This window comes from Ochotona princeps, chromosome 1 (assembly GCF_030435755.1).
Source record: "Ochotona princeps isolate mOchPri1 chromosome 1, mOchPri1.hap1, whole genome shotgun sequence".
Taxonomy (NCBI): Eukaryota; Metazoa; Chordata; class Mammalia; order Lagomorpha; family Ochotonidae; genus Ochotona; species Ochotona princeps.
This window is the reverse complement of record NC_080832.1, coordinates 34,330,736-34,352,749: the sequence shown is the minus strand read 5'-3', so window position 1 is coordinate 34,352,749 and position 22,014 is coordinate 34,330,736. Positions and strand designations below refer to the sequence as shown.

Genomic DNA, 22,014 nt, shown 5'->3' with positions numbered 1-22,014 from the left:
GTGATTTTGCCCTGCCATACTTGTTTTTGTGGGTGTTGATATCTGTGTAATTGCCCTTCCTTGTGTGGACTTTAGTGGGGAGATCTTCCTGTTTGCCATCTTTGCTTATGATTCACCTCCTTTTTTTCTGGATTTAGTGCATTTCTAAGGAGATTTTGTAGAGCTGGTTTTGTGCTGGCATATTCTTCTAATTTCTCTTTGCTATGAAAGTATTTGATTTCGTTCTCAAATACGAATGAGATCTTTGCTGGGTACAATATTCTTGGTTGACAGTTGTTCTGATTCAGGATTTGGAAGATCTTTGTCCATTCTCTTCTTGCTTGTAAAGTCTCTTCAGAGAAGTCAGCAGTGATCCTGATTGGTTTTCCCCAGTATGTGATCTTTTCTCTGCTTCGTACTTGTCTTAGGATTCTTTCTTTGTCTTCGTTGGAGTGGAACTTGAGCACCATATGTCTGGGTGAAGATCGCTTTGGGTCATATCTGCTGGGAGCCCTCTGACCGTCCTGGATTTGGGCTGGGTTCATGTTCCAAGTGTTTTGAAAGTTTTCCTGTATAATTTCGTCGAGCACCATTTGCATTCCTGACTCTCTTTCCGCTCCTTCAGGAAGGCCAATAATCCTAATATTCGATTTTCTGAGGTTGTCTTTCATTTCTTGTATGGTCTTATTGGCTTTGTTCAGACTTGTCTCCAGCTGTTTGATAAACTGGGTATGTTCGTTTTGTGTGTCTTCCGTTTCAGAGATCCTCTCTTCTGCTGTATTTGTTCTGTTGGTTAGGCTCTCAATTTTGTGCTCTAAGTGAAGGATTTTACTTTTCATTTGTTGTATTTCTGAGGCTATGTGGTTCTTGAATTCCTTGAAGTCCTCCCAATTCTTCTCATTGTCTCTGACATATTGTAACATTATTTTTTTGAATTCCTTGTCTGGTAGATCTTCTATGTCTTCATCTCGCATCTCCGAAATAGACATTGGCTTTCGATCCTTTATTGGTAGGGTGTTGGCTCTCTCATCTGGATCATTACCTTTTCTGGTATTTCTTCCCATTGTGTTAGTGTTTCTTTTTTGAGAGACCTAGGCACCAGTGTGCTGAGGGGTCTCCAAGCACTATCCCGTAGAGATCGGAGTCTGCAGGCGTGGAGTAGCAGGGTGTGGGAATTTTCAAGGCACTTTTGGTGCGTCTCCAGAACACTGGACCTCAGGGCACCGCTTCCAGGGCCCAGCGGATTCAAAGCGCACTCTCAGCTCGTCCCCTACAGGTATGCTACCACAGGGCGTGGGGGAGTGAAGGCAATCTTTGTGCGCGTCCCCTGTGCGCGGGATCACAGGGCTCGGAGGATTCTAGGTGCTTTCTCGGTGTGTCCCCAGTGCCAGGGACTGCAGGGCGTGGAGGTTCCAGGTGCTCTCTGGGAACGCCTCCTGCACGCGGGTCCTCAGTGCTCTCCTGGTGCGTCTCCCAAGTACGGGACTATAGGGCATGGGGTGTTCCAGGTGCTCTCTGGAAGCGCCTCCTGTGCAGGCCCGCCCACCCCAGCGCTTGCAGGGGACTGACCTCCCCAGCGCTAGCACGGGACTGCCCAGCCCAGAGGCGTGCTTGGGTTCCTGTGGGATAGCACCGCCCAGCTGAGTGCCAGACTGCAAAGGCACGGGGGAGTATTCAGTGTGCCTTTTGCCTTTTTCCTCAGTGCACAGGACCACTGTGCGTCACTTTCCAGACACGGTTTTGGCAGTTTCAAGGCACTCGCCCTGTGTCCCTAGACGCTGGAGTCTCGGGGGGATGGGGGTGAGGGGCGGGGAGATGAGCACCAAGGGTGTTCAGGCTCTGTGCATGCCCCTGGGAGGCCAACTCCCGGAGCCTCCAACCCACCACTGTCCCCACCCAACTCACTCAAACCTCAGGTTCTTGCAGTCTGCCTCTTCCTCTGGTGGGAACCCTCGCCGCGGGTGCGTCTCCCAGCTACTGCGTCCGTTGCAAGTCCTGGCGGGTCCCGATGGAACTTGGAGGCTGCGGCCGTTGCAGGTCCTGGTGGGGCTTGGCGACCAGGGTGGGCGGATGCCGGCGGGTCCCAATGACTCCAGGTCCTGATGTCCACAGCTGGCGCAGGTCCTGGCGGGTCCTGGTGACCAGGTTGAGCAGGTGCCAGCGGGTCCCGATCACTGCCAGTCCTCACGGCCACAGCGTCTGTGGGTCCCGAGGTCTGCAGTCGACTGCGGCTCTCAGCGGCTGCACTCAGAGGTGACTCAGCAGGTCAGGAGCGGAAAGTAGTCTTCCCTGCCGTTTGTTTTGTTTTTCCCTGGTTGCTCTTCTGAGTTGTGTGGATTTTTTTGGCTCCACACTGTCCAGGGAACTTCACGTTCTTCTCCCTGTAGTTCTATGCTGCTCCACTTACGCTTTTGTCGCGTTCTAGCCCTCTCTGTCTGTGAGCTCCCTCACAGTCTTCCTCCTATGTCGGCCATCTGGCGAGTCTCCCCCTCCTTAAATTTGATACGTTAAAACTGACAGATCCTCAGAAAACCTTCAGTGTAGCTGGAAGATTGGGAAGAAAGTGTTTAAAAAAAAAAGGTCTTCAAATTGGAAATTTAATAATCTTGAAAAATAAAATTGCCCTGTTAGTGAAGCTCTGGGTTAGACCTCCTAACATTGTGAGTTTTAAGACATTGACTCTGTTGATAGCCTTTAAGAACTGTAGAAAAAGGCTGTGGCTCAAAAATATATAAAACTGTGGTAAATTGTAAACAATCTACTTTGGAATTGTAACTAAAATGGAGTCAATTTTGTGAGGTATTAGGCTATGAAAGGTTTAGGAGTTACCTAAAATCTCATTTTTATTTTCCTGAAAAAAATCACTTCAGTTAAGATAAAGGAAAGATACCTTACTTGTTGCTTACACTGATTGAATCAGGATGAAAAATAAAATTTGTTATTATTCCATATTATTAGGATGTCTATTTTCAAATTACAGCCAATCGTCTTAATTATGTGGAAAGGTCAGTCAACATTATTTTTAGCTTCAAATTTAAAAGTAAAAATTGCAAGTTCTTTGATTAATTTATGTTTACATAACCAAATGTCCAGCAAACATTTAACAGGGTACTCAAAGAAATGCATTTTTGTGACTGTATTTCTTTAATCAATATTTATAGTATCATTTAAAATAAGCTTATATGATTATCAGTGTCTATCATTGCATTCTAAATGTTCTTTCATGGGATGGTATCAACTCAGACTTTTTTTTTGTATCCCTGTGCAACTGAACGTTATTTTGATGAGCTTCATTCAATGTGTAAAAGTATATATTTTCACAAATACAATCTTAGTAGCAGTTATTGGCAGAAAAATTTAGGAAATATGACTCAGAATGCCTTTATGTTATTTAAAAAAAAAGAAATAGAAGAAGACATTAAAAGATGGAGAAATTTACCATTTTCTGGTATTGGTGGAATCAGTATCATCAGTATGTCCATATTATTGAAAGTAATACACAGATTTAATGCAATCCTTATCAAAATGCCAACAACATTCTCAAAAAATTGAAAAGATGATACAAAAGTGTATCTGGAAACACAAGAGACCACAAATAGCCAAAGTCATCCTGAAGAACAAAAATCAACCTGGAGGAATCACAATCCCAGACTGCAAGACATGGTACATGGCAGTGGTCATCATAACAGTATGCTATTGGTACAGAAACAGAGAGGAAAAGATCAGTGAAACAGAATAGAAACCCTAAAAGTGAACTTACACATGTACAGTCAACTATATTCAACAAGAGAGGTAAAAATAATCCAGGGAGAAACTTTGGTCTCTGCAACAAATGCTGTTGGGACAACTGGGTATCAGTCCAAAGTAGTAAAAAGCAAGACCCCCAACTCTCACCTGAAACAAAACCATCTCTACAAGGACCAAGGATGTATGTCTGTACCCAGAAACCATCAAACTATTAGAAAGCAGAGGAAGCACTCTCCAAGATGAAAGTAATGGTAAAGACTTCTTCAGAAAGTCATCAAAAGCACAGGCAGCCAAAGCCAAAATAAATATAGGAGAATACATCAAACTAACAAACTTCAGTACATCAAAGGAAATTATCAACAAAGCGAAGAAGCAACCAACAGAATGGGAGAAAATTTTATCACACTACACAACTGATATGGGACTAATACCCAGAATTTACAAAGAGCTTCAGAAACTCAGTGACAGCAAAACAAACAACTCTGAAGAAATGGGTGAAGGGAATGAACAATTTTTTTATATTCTGTATCAATTTCACTTTAGTTTCTCTACTATATAAATACAGGAGAATACTGCTCTTCCATCTTCCTGGTTTTGAAGAAGAGCAAATTCAAATGGGTGTATGAAAACAAGGAGGCTAGCACAGACATTATGGAAATCAATATGGAGAATACTAAGACAACTAAGAATCGATCTACCATATAGCCTGGCTATCCCACTCCTGGGAATTTATACAAAGGAACTAAAATCTGCATATGAGAAAGTGACCTGCAAGCCTGTATTTATAGCAGCACAATCTACAATCCAGTATAGCAAAGACAGGGAAACAACCCAGATGCCCATTGAAGGAAGAATGGATAAAGAAACTGATGTGCTACTCTGTGGAATACTACTTAGCCATTAGAAAGGATGAAATTCTACCATGAGGAACCTAATGTCACATAGAAACAATTCTCAGTGAAATAAGCCAGTTCTTGTCAAGGTTCTTAAACTGCTGCTATGCCACAATACTGGTCGCTATTACTTGCTTATTTAAGCCATATACTGTGATGATAGTCTCACAGTTGTAACCTTATCTCCAGATGTCTCAGACTATATATATATTAAATATATAAAGGCTTTTGAATGTTAATCACACCTCTGTAAAGTAGCTCTTAAAATTAGCATATAAATGCATCTTACAAATATTGCAACATGAAGCCATCTAGTTCATGTAGTGCTTTCTTTAAGTGGTAGTTATGTTCTCTGCAACAGTTGAGATTTAAAATCTTAGGCTGAAATTCATATAGAAACCTTGGCAAACTTGTAATACATTTTGAAATTAGAAGCTCAGATTGGCTTTGTTCCAAACAAGTTTTCCTGGAATGCTTGTAGATTGAGAAGTCTCAATGGCAGAGATCAAGACTCCGTGAAGTCAACAGCAGGTTTACTTAGTACTTAATAAGATAGATGGTGTCTGCCTCCAGAGGAGGGACAAGAATGTTAGCACTTCCAAAGTGTGAGGTTAAGAAGCTGAGTTCTGCTGACCTTCTTCATCTCTGAGGGGGAAGTGGAACTCAGATAAGCAGCACTGAAGACATTAATATACTAATACCCATGCTGCTCCATGGGTGGTGATTAACACAACTTCATTTCAGGAATTTCCATGTTTTATCCATAATCATGATATTATCTTAGTCTGACTTGCTTTCTTGCAAATAGGTGCATCTCCAGGCTATTCTCAAGTACTTTTCTGTTTTTGAATAATGTATTTTATGCACCATGAATTTCATTTATTTGTAGTGTATAACTCAATATTGTTTGCTTTATTCACAGTTGTGTAATCCTATTCAGATAATTTTCCATGCCTCAAAAAAAAAACCTCATCCATAATGAATCATTCGCTCTCCCTACTCTTTTTGCTCCCCCATCCCTCCAGTTGGGGTTGGGGTTGATGTTAAAGCCTAGTCAGGCAGTGTGAGGCAAGTTTGGTGACTTTTGCTGGGTGTCACAGATAAATCATGATTTATAGTGAAGTATCAGCAGTGAAGGTATGAGAAGTGATTAACAGAAGTTGTGTCTTTAGAAACAATAGGATTTCCTGACTTACTGGATCTGCCAAGAAGATGTACTGATTGATTTTCCATGAGGTGTGACATTGAGATGACTGGCCTGAGTAGCTGGAAGGATTGAGTGACCCTTCAGTGAGCTGGGGAAGACTGTAAATCTAGCAGGTTTGGAAAAGGAAGAATGCTAACTTAATGTTCAGTATTTTTCAAACTGTCAAAATATGGTATCCTGAAATTAGATGAGAAAATCTTAGATAAGAATTTTAGTTTTCAAAGTCATGAGGGCATGTGAAAATACCAAAGAATTGTTTGAAAAACAAGACACTTTAAGAAAAAGAAGTCCTAAGATATGTCAAACTTTTTGAGATCAGAGAGATAGCTTAGAAACAGTAAAAGGAAGAAGCTCCTGGCTCCGGATCTGCTCAGCTCCGCTCTGGCCCTTGAAGCCATTTGAGAAGTAAACCAGTAGATGGGAAATCTTTGTCACTTTCTCTTCTGCATAAATCTTTCCATTAAAAATACATAAATCTTTAAAAAAAAGGAAAGAGCAAACACGCGGTTATGGGCTGAGAGAGTTCTCATCAGAGCATTATGAACTTTATATATTCTCTGTTGTACAATGTGAAAATGATCTTTTTGCTAGGACAGGGTCTCTGGTATTTTCAAATTGTGGCTGGAGCCTTTTTAGATTTGGTATATGTTGGACAGAAGCAAAAGATTACCATATGCTTGCTCATGTCCCTTTAGATTTTTTGTGTTATATTTTTAAAATTATACTCATTAACTACTTTAAATCTGTTCCCTTTATGTTAATTAAAAGTAATTAAAAATCTTTAATAATGCATGTTAAAGCACAAATTCAATGGTACCTTTGTAAAATAGCTGAAGCTTAACCTTTGAGCTTAGAGTCCTTTGCCAGGAAAAAAATTTACAATATATGCATATTTGTCTACATATACTTAATGTCAGATATTCAAAATTGGCTTATTTTGTTTTTAAATTCAATTTGTAAACCTTGATAGTCATTTTTAGTACTATTTAATTTATAATATTTTGAAATGCTGTCATAAAATTATATTATTAAGGGGGAAATGGAGCACCTAGCATTGCATTTATATGGGTTTCCTCTCCACCGGCTAGACTCAAAGAAATATTTTATTTTTGTGTGAAACTAAGATAGTGTCTTATGTGATGCCAAACATCTGGATGAAGCTGAAAAAATATAGTTAGTCTTAAGTGTTTATTACTATCTGGATATTTTATGTCATGGAAATGATAAATCATAATTAGCGTCTGGATTTGTCAAGCAGATGTTCATTAAACAAACAAAGAGCAACTCTACCACATGCTAAAGGGCTTGTTAGGTTTTCCAACCGAAGCACTGGTATTCTTCAGTTTCTCAAAGTTAAAAAGGTACAAAATTTATTGGCATAATCATTCAGTTATGCATAAAAACAAATTATTCTCTTTACTCATGTAAGATTTTACACTGAACTGATAATGTATAAAAAATTGATTTAAACTCTTGTATTTTAATAAGATTAATACCAGAAAGCAGCAGCAGGTAAAATCATAAATTCAAATATAATTTGTAATTTATATATGTGTAAATGTACTTTATAGTTTATAATATAGGTTTAAACATATTACACAGTTTGCTAGTTGTTTTTTTTAAAGTGTCTATGAGTGACTTTGGGACCTTAAAGTGTTACCCATGTTCAGTGATTATTGTTTTTAAATGCACAATTGAATAATAGATTAGTTCCCTCCCCCTTTATTTGTTATTGTGTTTAATACATTCCAAGAATCACAGTGAATGTTTAAAATTGCAGATAATATTGAATCCTGTTTGATATTGAATCCTGTATGAAGGGTACTTCAGCAGTTCATTGAAAATTGAAATTAAAAGATAGTTTAATAAGGTAGGAATTGTGTCCTAGGGGGTTAAATTGCTGTTGTAATACACAACATTTCAAGTTCTGGTTGCCCCACTTTTGATTTTGCTTCCTGCTGATGCATACTAGGAGGGTGGTACATGAGGTTTCCAGTAACAGAGCTGGGTAAAGTTCCAAGTCCTAGCTTTGGCCTAGGTAAGTACTGACTTTGATGGTATTTAGTGAGTGAACCAGTGGGGGAAAGATTTCTATCTCTCATCTCCCTCTGGCTCTGCCTTTCTACTAGATGAAAATAAACATTAAATTGAAACTTAAAAAAAAAAGCTTATTTCAATACAAAAATTTTGACATCTGTGTACTTGAGAGTGCTTGAAACACTTTGTGGAAAATGCATATTGTAGTAAAACTAAGTGATGATTAAAAAAATTTAAGCAGAATAAACTTCTTAATTTCATTTCATGAACATTTTGAAATATCCCTCATGCATACTACATTTTTCCTATATGTGCATGTCTGTGATAACACTTAATGTATAAATGGGGCATAGGAAGAAATTAATAACAATAAAGATAGAAGAGAAGTTATACTGTTACAAATGCTATGTGAATATGATTCAAGACAAATAATCATACTTTCACACCAGAGTTGACTATAAGTTAAATTGTGGGAAGCCAATCTGTGGACCAAATACAACTACTATGAGAGAAAATATTTCTTTTAAATAAATAATTCATTATTTGTTTGATAGAAAAAACAAAGTGCATAGTGGAGGAGGAATGTGAAAAAGAGGCAGAGGGAGATAAAGGGATCTGGAGATCCAGATATCTGGTCTATGCTGGTGTACTCCCCTAATGACCATCAGTGACTGGAGATGTTCTGGCCAAAAACAGGAGTCTAGTGTCCACTCAGGTGTTCTTGGTGGTAGTGGCCCAAGAGCTCGGACCCTCCGCTGTAGCTTTCCCAGGAACACTTGTAGGAGCTGGACGGGAACTGGAGCAGCTGGGACCTGAAATGGCTTTTCTGTGGAATTGCCAGCAAAATCACACACTATACCTTATTAGCATTCCCAAAAAGACTTGAAAACTAAGCCGGTTCTTTCTTAAATCTTTAATACTTGCAGCAGCTGCCTGTGGTTTATAGTTCAGGAACCCTAGAATTCTGCTTAGTAAAAGACTCAGATTTGTATGTACTGTGCTATCTGTACTTTTCTCTGTTTTTAACATGAATTTTCAGTTACCATTCAGATATTTATTTTTTGTGACCCATATCCCTTATCCCCAATAAGTTTTTTTTTTCCTTAAGATGGACTTCATTCTACCATATAAAGAAGCATTTCAGGAACAACAACAACAACAACAAATTTGCTTGTTAAGATAACTGAAGAAAAGGCAGTAATGTTTCACGTTAGAGAACACCAAAATAATTGCCTTGAAGATACAACATGCATTTGAATATATCAACTCTAGCATATATGTTGACCTATACATGTTTGCAATTTGCTTAAAGAAGAAAGCGGTTGTGAGATTAAGGACAATAAGATAATGGACTTTGGTGTTTGAGGGGTGTAAGCATGTTCCGCCATGTTGGCAGTGTGGCTTGCAATGTACAGCATTTGCCTCCAAGTGCCCTTTAAATTCCCTTTTTATGCTTAAAATTTCAATGTTTGCCAGTCTTCTAAAAAAACTGTGTTTTATTTTTAATATCCATTTTATACTATATTGCTCTTAGTTTGAGATTCTAAGTTAACCTATTTTAGGTTTTAAGATTCTGTGTCATTAATTCATTTCTGTAGTTCTGTTTCAGACAGACTTATAGTAATGGTAATAAAAGCAAGCAAGAAAGAAATGGATTGTGAGTGGTAAATACATCCTTCAGTATAGGTTGGATAAATTGATCATGTCTGTCTTGTAAGAAAATTTCTTCCCCTCATTTTGTTTAGCAGTCTTATGTCAGTTTTCAATTATAGCATTGCATGAAAATACGGACCTATAAGTCAGAGGGTGAAGATCCTAATGAACACAAAGCAGGGCATGCCTTTAGGATGGAGAATATTTTGTTTGTTTTAAATAACATTCTTTAGAGACTCAGCAAAGAGATTTTAAGGAATCAGGAGCATGGAAGTGGCAGATAAGTGAGGGTAATTTCAGCTAAATTACATTTTTTTGAGGATAGGAAGGTCAACAGATATCACAGTAAATTTGCTTAATCATGATAGAAAAGAATTAAAAACAGAACGGAAGGTGAATTACTAGGATTAGAGTCAAATATGGGATAGAATATTGATCTGGTTTTCAGAAAAATGTGCCATTAGTACCCTGATTGTATAACACCAGATTTAGCATGATGTTTTTTTTTCTTAGAAAAAAATGTTTTTTGATTTGTTTTAATTGGAGAAGCAGGTGTTTCAGAGACAAGGAGAGACAAAGATCTTCCATCCTCTGGTTATTTCCCAAGTGGGTACAAAAGCCAGAGCTAAGCTAATCTGAAGCCAGGAGCTAGGAGCTTCTTCCAGGTCTTCCACATGGGTGCAGAGTCCCAAGACCTTTGGCCATCATCTACTGCTTTAACAGACCATAAGTAGGGAGCTAGATGAGAAATGGAGCAACCAGGATATGAACCAGCATCCATATGGGATATTGGCTCATGCATGGCAAGAATTTACCCACTAGGCTATTGTGTGGGGCCAAACTTTTTATTTTTTATGATACAGTCCATAGCCTCAGGGATTTTGCCTCTTGCCCTCCCCACCCATTGGTTTCCCCTGTATTATTACAATAGTATAGTTCTTCAGCAACAGACACAAGTCCATCATTCTGCTAGTTAAGGTTATAATGGCATTATAGTTACAGGCAATATTAGAAGATCCAGCATCCTTGTCTAAATATATTTAACAGCTGCCACACTCATGCTGACATGGGCCGCCATCATTCCTACACCGACACTTCAAGGTCCTCCTGGCTAATGGGAGCCTCGGGATGCAGGCTTGCAGGGGGCCAGGGGAATAGCACTGACAGGGCTGTGAGGGGATCTGGGGAAAGTGCTAACTTGTGGATTTCCCCCAAGTGCTTGGTATGGGCAGGGTAGGGGAGGGTAGGGGAGGCCCAGGTTAGCATGCTGGGCTGGTGTGCTGGTTGACCAGGCCTGGGGAACTTTAAATGGGCATGGATCTTGGTTGTATGGAGGGGTAAGGTCCCAGCCCAGCACACATGCCAGCAGCTTGGGACCCTGGTGGGTGGGCAGAGCTTCAGACCAGCACACAACCCACTGTGCTTCAAAATGCTGGGCTGGGGAACTCGTGCTCCTCTGGGTTTGTGGATTGACTAGGGAAAGGCACAGGTGAGGTATGGGTGACAGAATATTGCTGAGGGAGTGTATTTCAGGTGACAAATGGCTTCTGAGGCACTCACAATGACAAGGCTACTGTAGTTGAAGGTAAGCGAGGGGACTGAGTCTGAATGGTTTGCACAGGAAATGCTGGAGGATCTTTATGGTTCAGACTGATGCACCTGAACTGACTAGTTAGCATGGAACTCCACCTACCACCACATACCAGTCTATACAAAAGCTAGGGCTGGTGACCTGCCTGGAAGGGCTAGATTATAGTACCAGCCAGTGAGTTGGAATAGGGGACAGATAATGTTAAGCTTGACCATGACACTAACCAGCATGCATCAGAACCAGGTCACGGGTAGATTCTGTGGGGGAATATATGGGCCCAATCCTGTGGAACTGCAATTCTCACTGGTTATCATAAAGATCTAGGGGTGGAGAAATGGCTAAGCTAGGCATGACCATAGAACTGTATGGCATTCATGGATACTGAGGTTGGGAACAGGCTGGGTAGGTCTAGGCTGTAGCACCCACATGCACACATTAAAGCAGGTATGGGAAAGGCTTGGCCACAATATCTATTAGCTCATATGAAGGCTGGGATGGAGGGGGAAGACTATGCCAGGTAAGGACCTAGCACCTACTGACATGTGTGAGATCTGGGTCTGGGAGTAGGCCTGGTTGGGAAGCTTAGGAAATTCCCCTGGTGGGCCATAGCAGCCACTGGAGAGCATGTGTTTTAGGTCTGGGTGTTGGTCAGGCCAGGCAATTTGCACCATATGTCAGCAAGTGAGTGGTTTGGTTCTGGAGGGGGCAGACTGGGTAGCACCAGGCCAACCTTAACCCATTGGTAGGTTCAGGAATGAAGCTGGTGTGTGGGTCATGCCAGGCAAGGCTATTACACTTACTACTAGTTTACATGAGCCAGGGATGGGAGCAGACTGAGCAGGGCAAGTTCAGGCTGCAGCACCAGTGGCAAAGGCCAGTGGAAAAGGCCAAAAGGGGGGGTGGGCTATGCCATGCTGGATCAAAGATCCCTGGAACACACAAGATCTTACTGGGAACAGGCCTGGTCTGGGATCTAAGGGCCTGGCTGGGTTGTAGTCCCCAATGGTGAGCTCAAGAGCTGGAGTAGTGGCTGCAATCTGGACTGGATATGGTTGCAGTGCCCCATGGCATGGGTGTGAACTGGTCTGGGATGTGCCAGACTGGGCTAGACTCCAGAACTCACTGGTGCTTGTGAGAGGCAGGGTGGGTGTAGGAAGGTTGGGCTAGGTCTCTGTCACTGCTAAACCATGTGAGAGCTATGTCTGGGTATGGACCATGGGTGATTGTACTGGAGCCTTCAACAGTATGTACCTGAATGAGTGTGTGCCAACTGGGCAAGGTTGCTGTTCCTGCCAGGACAAGAGGTGGACTAAGTCAGTCTGGGCCAAGAACCCACTGGTGTGCATGAGATATGCCGCTGGGAGGAGACCTGATGGAGGAGCTTGGGGAACTACTCTCTCATGACACAGTCTTGAGCACAAGAACCAAAGCTGAGAGCAGCCCAGACCAGGCCAGGTATGGTACCTGCTGGTGTACTTGTGTGTCAGGTCTGAGACTGGGTCAGGCTGGGCCAGTCCATAGCACCCACTGTCATATCTGAGAACCAGGACAGGGTGCAGGAAAGGACAGTTTGGGCCACAACACCAGCCAGTTCACATTAGGGCCTGGACTGGTGGCTGACTTTGACTAGGATGCAGTACCCACCAGCTTGAGCTGGAATCATGTACAGACTGGGCTAGGCCAGGCTGCTGCACCCATGGGTAAATGCTAAGGTGAGGTGGGCCACTCCAGACTGGGCTGTAGCACCCACCAGCACATGTGAGACCCACGGGGATGAGGTGCAAGCCCAGTAGAGGAGCTAAAGGTTACTTCCCTGCTGTCACTGAGAAGTGGGAGCTAAGATAGGGGCAGATTAGGCCAGGCAGGGCTACTACACCTATTGGCCTGATTTCAGCTGGATTAGAGGAAAAAACCATGCTGGACTAACTGACTGTACCTTCTGGTGTGGGCATAAGCCAGAGTGGGTGCACACTGGTTGGGTTTTGCTGCAGCATCAGCCATCAAGTGCTAGGACTAGAAGCAAATCTTGTCAAGCTAGACTGCAGAACCACAAGGAGATTATAAGATCTGAGACTTGGAGTGAGCCCATTAGGGAAACTGTAGCACTTCACTGATGGGTTGCAACTGTCACTGGTGAACAGGAAAACCTGGGGGCGGGCCTGGCTAGACATGTGGCGGCACCCATCAGCTTGAGTGTTGGCTGGATAGTTGGGTTGTTGGGTTGAGCTAGCCTTCAATGCCCATTGACATGTATGAGAGCTGAATGGGATATGGGAGATGGGACCAGTCTGTTGCACATACTGGGAAGCACAAGAACCAGGGTGAAGGCTTGGTGGGGATGATTATGGTTCACTCTGACCAAGCTGCTATTCACACTGGTATATGTGAGGGCTGAGTGTGTGGTGGACAGGATTGGGTTAGGCCTCAGCACCTAAGAATTAGGTCTAGGATCACCTCAGGCAAGGTTTCTTTGGGGATTCTTCCAACTGAACTGCTGGACTCAGAATTCCAACCATAGGGATAATTGCAGTTTCTGTGGTCTGACTGTGGAGTGTATGTGTCAGAGTTGGGCCTCCTCAGTGGCTTGGACAGAGCAGTGGATAGCATACCCAGATGTACATGGAGGATATGGTGATCCATTGGAGCCTGCGAAGGATATCTGGTATCGTAACAGAGGAAGGAGGGCAGAACAAATTAATCAACTACTCCAGCCAAATGTTGGCAGCGAATATCTGGGCAAATGGAGACTCTTAAGTTGGACTATGTGAACAAGTGGACCTTCGAGGGATTTCGTCATCCTTGACTGGCAAGATCGATAGCATTTCAGAACTGTTGAACCATTGAAACCACTTGAGCAGGACCCTTGGGTCTTGCCCTACATCAAGGGATCCTGGGGTGCTGTTGGGTGGCTCTTCCTCATCCCTGGGTACTGAGGCAGTTGGGAAGCTGGAATTGCCTTCTCGGCTTATTTCTCCCTTCCTCCAGATACAGGAAGAAGAAAAATAAAATGTGGAAAAAATTGGTCTCACCCACTTTTGCCTATACTTTGACCCTTCCCACTCTAATCAACTATGTAAGCATCATGATCATTAAAATTTAAAAAATGATGAACATTATACAATGATGTATCTAGGTTTCATTGGGAGTTCATCTTTTATTTGGGAATACAGAAGCTTGTGGTTTTTTGAACGTGGATCTCTGGGGGCATTCAGCTCAATGCGGGTGAGGAGAACTTATTTGACCTAAATACTGTGGGCTCTGGTACTAAGCTGTGGAGTGAGGAATTAAAATGACAAAAGTTAGGACATCATCTTTCTTCATAAGTAATAGAGCCCCTTGGGCTGCCAGTAAAGAAGACATCAGGTTCCCTGTCTCTGTTTCTTGCAAGTTTGCCCCTACCACCTTCCCCCAGCCACTGAAGAATGAATGACATCTCCTGGTAATGAGTCTAGGTATCCACACTACCAGACTGAGAGATACTGAGGTGGCTAATGTGATGCTGAGGGACATGAGTGATGTAGAGAAATGCTGCAGACAAGCCTGAGATGGAGGAAAAGGTTACTGCTGTAGGAATAGCATCCTGTCATCCTGGCATCTGAGTGAGCAGTCACTAGACACTTCCTGTGCCTTTGTTTCAAAGTACTGTGTTCCCAATTCTTAGCTTTACATGTGCAGCATTATAGAAATGTAATTTGTACTTTTAATTTGTAGCAAAAATGCCATTGTAAGTTATCTCAACAAGGAAATCAATATCAGCTGCTTATGACAGAAGTAAGATAGTGAGGCAGAAGAAGAAATGAAATAATCCTGCTGCCATTTCTCTTTGGAGCCAGTTTAAAATAAAAACAAAAGCTAGGAAACCCAACAGTGACATTCATAACATTTTTCCTAGTTTAACTCCTTTTCTTTTTTACTAATGAGGAACAGTTGTATTTTTGTCATTAATAGAAAAGGGAACAGTGCCTAAACAACCTCTTATAAATTCTTCTGGGAAAGCATATTACAAATAATTGAAAACAACCCCAATTCTGTGAACTTGGCAGCAAATGTGTAACAGAAAGCAATTCAGTTCTGGCTCCTGGGTGATTGATTAAATGTTTTATTCCCTTTACCTTTCATTCACACTGTTTTTGTCAAGAGGAAAGAGAAAAGGAATGTTACGAAACAGTGCAGTTTCAACAAACAAATTACAATAATGATCAGTGACCTCTAATCAAATGTTTATTAGTTTTTCTCAAGTTTTAATGTTTTCAAATATTAGTTATTCTGCATGGCTTCCTTGAGAGAATGAGGCTCTGAGTTCCAGCATGTTCCCACCCCCTACCGGCTAACCAGCAGCACTCTGTATCTGAACCTCTTGGAGGGCACAGCCTTCAGCTTCCTGTGGTTAGTTATTAGTCCAAGTCCAGCAAGGGAACAAGAACACTGAGTTCTTGGGAAATCTACAGGAAAAAAAAAGCAACTCCATCTGCTGGTTGTGTGGGAGGGAAGTCCCTTTGTGCCCTCTGTTTATGTGAAGGGATTCTAGACCTGCTGCTTTACGATGCTGGCTTGCACAAAGGCAGTATCCTACACACCCAGTAAATAAAGGAGCATTAGCCATCTCTATAAGGAAGAATGGCATGAATGTAAAACTAGGGTACCACTGATATGTAGCAGAATTGTGGCTGCTCTGTAAAGCATATCATATTCACTAGATGCATTCTGGGTGATTTTGAAAGGTATTTAACCATCTGTGCATGTAGCTGGGATAAGGTATAAGTATGGTGGTTTCAACAAATTTCATTGTGTGAAGTGACATGACAGGGTCCACCCACATCACATGTTTTCATCAATCTCCTCTCACAAAATGTTGTCAAATTTTAGCACCCCTTCTTCCCTGAACCCATGTTGCCTTACAGCCTTAGTGTTGCTTTGAGATCATCTACTCTGATTCCAGAACCCACACCCTGAACAATAGGGTCCACACAAAGCTAAAAGGGGTCTGAACCAGGAGGACCAATAAGCATTTTTTTGCTTAATAGTTTGTGAGAAAACTGGATATGGATGAGTAGACCAAAGTATGACAATATTGTGCTCTCTTGTTCGCACTTGTTTTTATTGATGTTCAACAAACTTAGCAAATCAGATTCACATCTCCACGGGGGGTAAGGACATTGCTTTTGCTACTTCTGCAGTTGGACACTGTCCAGGTTAAAAGGTAACTACTTGGAAAGCTTAGGAATGTGGGGAAGATCCTGCCTAACAGACACAAAACCACTTGCCTTATTGTTCTTTCAAGGTGACAATAACAACACTTCATAGTTTTTCCTGTGAGCTAGAAATCATTGTTATAATATCACCTCCATTATTCATTTTAATCCATTAAATGGAACTGTAGTGAATATTGTTATCTTCCTTTTAACTCAGAAACTGAATGGAGTCAGTGAACTGTCAAACTCCTGCAGGTACTAAGTAGCAAGGCCTGAACTTGTACACAGGAATTCTATCTCCAATATATATGATCTTGAAGTGCAATTAACACTTTCAGGACACATATATATGTATACTGAGGTCTGTAAAGCATCAGAAACACAGGAAGAGCCAATAATAGAAAGGCATGCATTCTTAGTCTTGCCAAGAGTTTGACTTATAAACCTGTTGCAATGAAAAACCAGTTATAGAAATAATTAATTCAATAATATTTTATTTTTAAAATCTCTTATGCAAATGAAGATGCTTAGACAGAGAGAGGAGACTTTCTTACAAAATTGGAGGAGCGACTGTAGTTAGAGTATTAGAACACACGTGATATGTGTGTTTTTTAAAGCATTTGAAAACACAGCAACTGGATGTACTGTGGTTCATTGACGTACAGTTTCATTCTATAGATGAGATGAATTTAAAGGGGCAAGAATAAAAAAAAGACATGAGTGGAGAATAACATATGGAGAAAGATGCCAATAGCTTAGTAACATGGAACAAATATTGGAGTGCACATGGCCAGAGAAGGGCCCCAACAGAGCAGGAGATGTCTTCTTGCTGGGTGAGAGTAGGGATTATAGTAGCAGCAAGTGTTGGTGCATGGGGAGGTGTGGACAGCAGGGTTGCTGGTTTCCATGCACACAGTTGGAGGGCTACTGGAATTATTGCTAGCTTAAGGACCATGTTCAGCCTCAGATGAACTGTGTCTGTAATCATATATGTGACTTCACAATTTAAAATTTCTTAGGTCTTGCTGTTTCAGAGTGAACCTTTCTGAGCATTCAGTTAGAGAAGGCAAAAGGCTACCCATCTAAATAGGGAAACTATGGCGTACATTTACATACTTTTAAATATATATGTGTGTGCATTTTCAGACACACATACACACACGCACACACATACACTCTGTCTCTGAGGAGCCCTAGAGTCAGAGAAGGACAATGAAAGAGAGGATTTTACACTCAAGTGTACTGCTAAGTTTTGTTCCAATCCAATGACACAGAATCTGGCACCACATTTAGAGCTCCTGCTCCAAGATTTTATTTTAATTTCAAACAAGTGTTCCCACATGAGGACTGAAAACAAAACAGGAAAATGTTGCTTAAGCTTTTCTTTGTGTTGTTACTCTGTGTCTTTCAAGTGGACTGATTGTTCTGTCCTCCCAATGTAGGTCATGGCACTCTGAATCGCTTTCTTCTTTATATTCAGGATGTTCTTTTAACAGCTCTCCACATTAAGGAAGATAATATTAGCCTCACAGATGTTTTTTAGCCATAAACATTTTTCTGTGTTCTGTAATTTTGTATTTGAATACCTTTTCAATAGAATGTATCATAAAGTGAATGTATGCAAATACACCTATATATGCATAAATGGATATGCATATATTCATGTATATGTATTACTTGTACATCATTGACTCTTACTGCATTTCTAAGTATTGAATCTGTCATAACTAATTTTATTTATTATTAAGACTCCAGGATTTGCTTTTTTTTTTTTCTGGATAATTACAAAGTAAGCCCTCACATTTTTTTGTATGTTTAGTTCCAGTTTTACACTTGATCTTAGCCAAAAGGCTGAGAAGCAATCAGTTCCACTTTTGATTGGCACAAACTTTGCTTCCATTACCAGGGTGGTCTGTATGATAGCAGATTAATTGCAGGAAGCATTGTTGAGATAAGGACTGTCATTTGATTTAGTGGAGTTTTTCATGTACTAATCTGCCTCACCAATGACTTCATGGGAGGCCTAGTAGCATTTCCTCAACTGACTGGTCCTGAGTGGTTATGGTAAAATTTGTCTACCCAAAATGATTTAGAATACAATGAGGCAGCAGGAAAAAAATCCTACATAAATTCATGAAGGCAATTTGGGAAAATCACACAATTCTAGGGGAAAGAAACTTAAACAAAGAAGAACCACAGCTGCACTACTGAGTTTGGAGGAAAGCATTTTGCAAGCCATTAGCAGATTGCCTGCGACTACCACATTCCGTATTGGAAGGTCTTCATTCAGGCCCTGGCTCCTCTGCACGTTTTGTCTTTCCACTAACTCATACCCTGGGAGGAAGTAGGTAGTGGCTCAACTACTCAGGCCCATGGTACCACAGAACTAGCTTGATTTCCACGCTCCTGCTGTTTCCTGGCTTGACTCTAGTTCTGTGGGCATTTTAGAAATGCATAAGCCAATCTCCCTACCCTTCCTTGCTTTTCAAATACGTATTTTAAATACAAGGTCTGTCATACAGAATTGAAATGAAAGCAAGTCACAAGACAGTATGAATGGAGGGTGAGTATGTGGAAAAGCTCTCATCTTTGGTGAGCTTCTTGTCACTCTAAATCTTCACCTAGATGACCAGAAGTTACATTCAACAAATACTTGCTCAGCTCATACTCACAGAATAGGCAAGAATGGAGCTGAAGAACATCTTCAGTGAATTCAGATAGCGATTAAAACATGTCATAATAATACAGCTTGCCCATACTTGTTAGAATTTTAGTATCTTTTTCTATTAAAAGAAGATGCTAGAACCCACTTCAGGAGGTTGTAACCAATGAGAGTTAGTACGTACAGATCACATGCAAACTTTCTGTTATCCAACATACACATAATGTTAACCACTGTTGTCTTTGTGTACAAGTTCCTTTATGTATACATTTCTTAAATGTTTGCTAATTTGGAATAGGTAACTAATAATTCTGTTCTTTTAGGCTGTTTGTAGTTGAGACACAACCCAAACAAAATTTGGAGCAATGCACATGGTTGAGCAAAACGAGAGACCATCCTTCTGGTGTTTTCTCTCATGACTTTCTCTGAAACTGTTCTTGTTAGATCCTTTCCTCCTTGTGAATTCGAGATGATGACTATATCCCTAAATAGCTTCAGCTTGACAGCAAAAGGATTTAGCAATGACATTTACATTTGATGAAATATAAATGAAAAGCTTGCAAGAAACTGAAAAAAATATTTTCATAACTCTTGTTTTATGTATTTAACTGGAGAAAAACACTATGACATTTTTTTTACCTGAAGTACTATTTAAAGGCTATTATTTGAAAGTGTATTAAATACATGTAAAATGAACTCTTGTATGTCAAGCTCCTTTAAGAAGGGATAATGGATGAGATTTGTGTTTATAATGATTTTCTACTTTTGAAAACAGTAGTCTCTGACTGGTCAGTGTTCCATTTATCCATCATGACCAGTGGGAATGATGTGAAATTTTTTTATTTAGTTATAATGGATTACAGGTCACCCATCTGGGCATTTTTCAGAGGAAACTAACTTTAAGCTCATCTTGAAGAGGAACTTAGAAACAAATGCTTTAGTGGATTGCTTTGAGTCATATAAAGCAAGAAGACCACCAGGAGCGTTTTGTACAGAAACACCCTGCCAATTCTGGGACTTGGAGGACATTGGAACCCCTACAGCAGCTGAGACTTTGCTTCTATTTTTAATCTTTCCTAAAATCTTAGACCTTCTGTGTGTTAAGTGGTTCCAAAGAGGTAGAAAGCACAGCTATGTGAAACCTGTTGGAACAACAACAGAAAATGACAATTACAGCAAACGAGGCTGGAAGGAGGTGGGAAAGATTGACAAACAGAGAGACAGAGTCCCATTGGCTTACTTACTAAGAAGCCATGTAAACATTTGATAATATCTAGTACTTATATAATATTGTACTGTGTGCACGTGTATTCATCCAAATGTAATATGTTAGTTTCTCCAGGAGAAAAGATAAATAAAAATGTGAAATGGCAGACACTATTTGAATATGAAACAAAACAAAGCAAAACCCAAGTTTCTTATTAGGCTGCAATTTATTAATGACCGTAACATTGACAGTGAAGAATCTCTTTAAAAGTCATAGAGAAGGCGAAGCTTTCATCCAGGAATGGCAAATGCAAGAAGATGTAAATATAAAGAGAAAGAAAAGTCATTTAAGTTTTCAGTGCAATTAGAACCATTAGATGTGAAATGCAAACTGCTTTTTATAGACAAGTGGAAGCCCATTTAAGGCTACATTCAGAGTAGAGTTTTTTGGAGGCACAGTTATATTTGTTAAACAGCTAATTAAACTGCCATTTCCCTGTATTCTTGGAACACCTTAAAGGTGTTGGTCACACTCAGCCCCTGACATTTTGTTTTTAATAGTGAAAGAATTATTTTTCAAACAGTTAAGTAGTAATCGATTATGTAAGAATATTTGTGATTAAAATTGTAAACTTCTAACGACAAGTTTATTAAAGACATACGGAGTTAACTCAATATGTCAGAGTCAATTTTTTTTATAAATGCTCTTCAGTTCTGGCTAATAGAAATATCCAGGGACCTGAAAGCATATAGTCACTAAAACAAGTTTTTCTCATTAATTTCCTATTCAAAAATAGCTGTTGTTGTGTTTCATAAATTGTCATTGATCTGCTCAAGTGCTCAGCTTCAGGGAAACCTGTGAAGTGTCCTTTCTCAAGTGCTTGCACTATTCCTGCTCTGGAATGATTTGTCAGATTATGGTAATAACTTTTGTCATGTACCCCCAGTAAATTTGAATAAAATCCAGGTAAAACATATCCAAACTGAAATTTTAAATAATATAAACAATACACAAATTGTAAATGGATGAGAGGTGAGTTAATTCATTGGAAGTTCTGTAGTGTTTTGGGGCTGATATTGATTTATTTAATTCAAAAAAATATTGAAAATCTGCATACTACTCAATCGATTTGGCACTGAGATTGTTACGTAAATAAGAGTGAATTGTTACCCTTAGTGAACTGAAAATCTGATAGCATATACAAGCAGGTATGACGATTGCATAGCAGGCCTCCTCAAGAGTTTATAGAAGTGCTCATGTAAAGAGGGGTGTGCTTGGCGTTTCAAATGAGATCATTAAGACAAATAACACTTTGTAAGGGAGCAGCGGGGATGCTGAACGGCTGTTGAGGATTGGACAAGCAGTTATGATGCAACGTGGAATAAAAAGGGAAATGAAGATTATTAGATAAGTATGTATTAGGCATGACGAGAATGAGAAAGTTCTGAGGGCCAGCGTGTGTTTTAAGCCTTCAGAGCAGTTGATCTTCAGAATGTGTAAATGAGCAATATTGAAAGCCATCCTGGATAAAAATCTTTCTAAACATGAAGCTTTTAGTTAGAGGAAATAACAAAATGGGATTTCAGAAAAACCAAAGATGATGTCAGTAAACTGTGACTGACACTTGGGGAAATAACCGCAGACAGGCCTGTGTCCATAATTTTCTGTCTCTAAGGATCTGAAGATTCTTGGAAGGAAAATCATTAGTTAAGAGGACTTATGACACAATTTTAATTTTAAATTTTAAATTTTAATTTTAAATCTAGCTTATTTGTCTTACCCATACATTAATAAATCAGGTTCTGTATTTCATATTTAGTAACAATTTAGAATCTCCCAATATTGC

The 22,014-nt window shown here is 40.3% G+C and overlaps 1 protein-coding gene across 4 annotated transcripts in view; it reads left to right on the top strand.

The window, feature by feature from the left end:
* The window catches only part of LAMA2 (laminin subunit alpha 2), a 634,064-nt gene that overhangs the window by 222,077 nt on the left and 389,973 nt on the right, over positions 1-22,014 (top strand). The gene's annotated exons all lie outside the window — the stretch shown is intronic.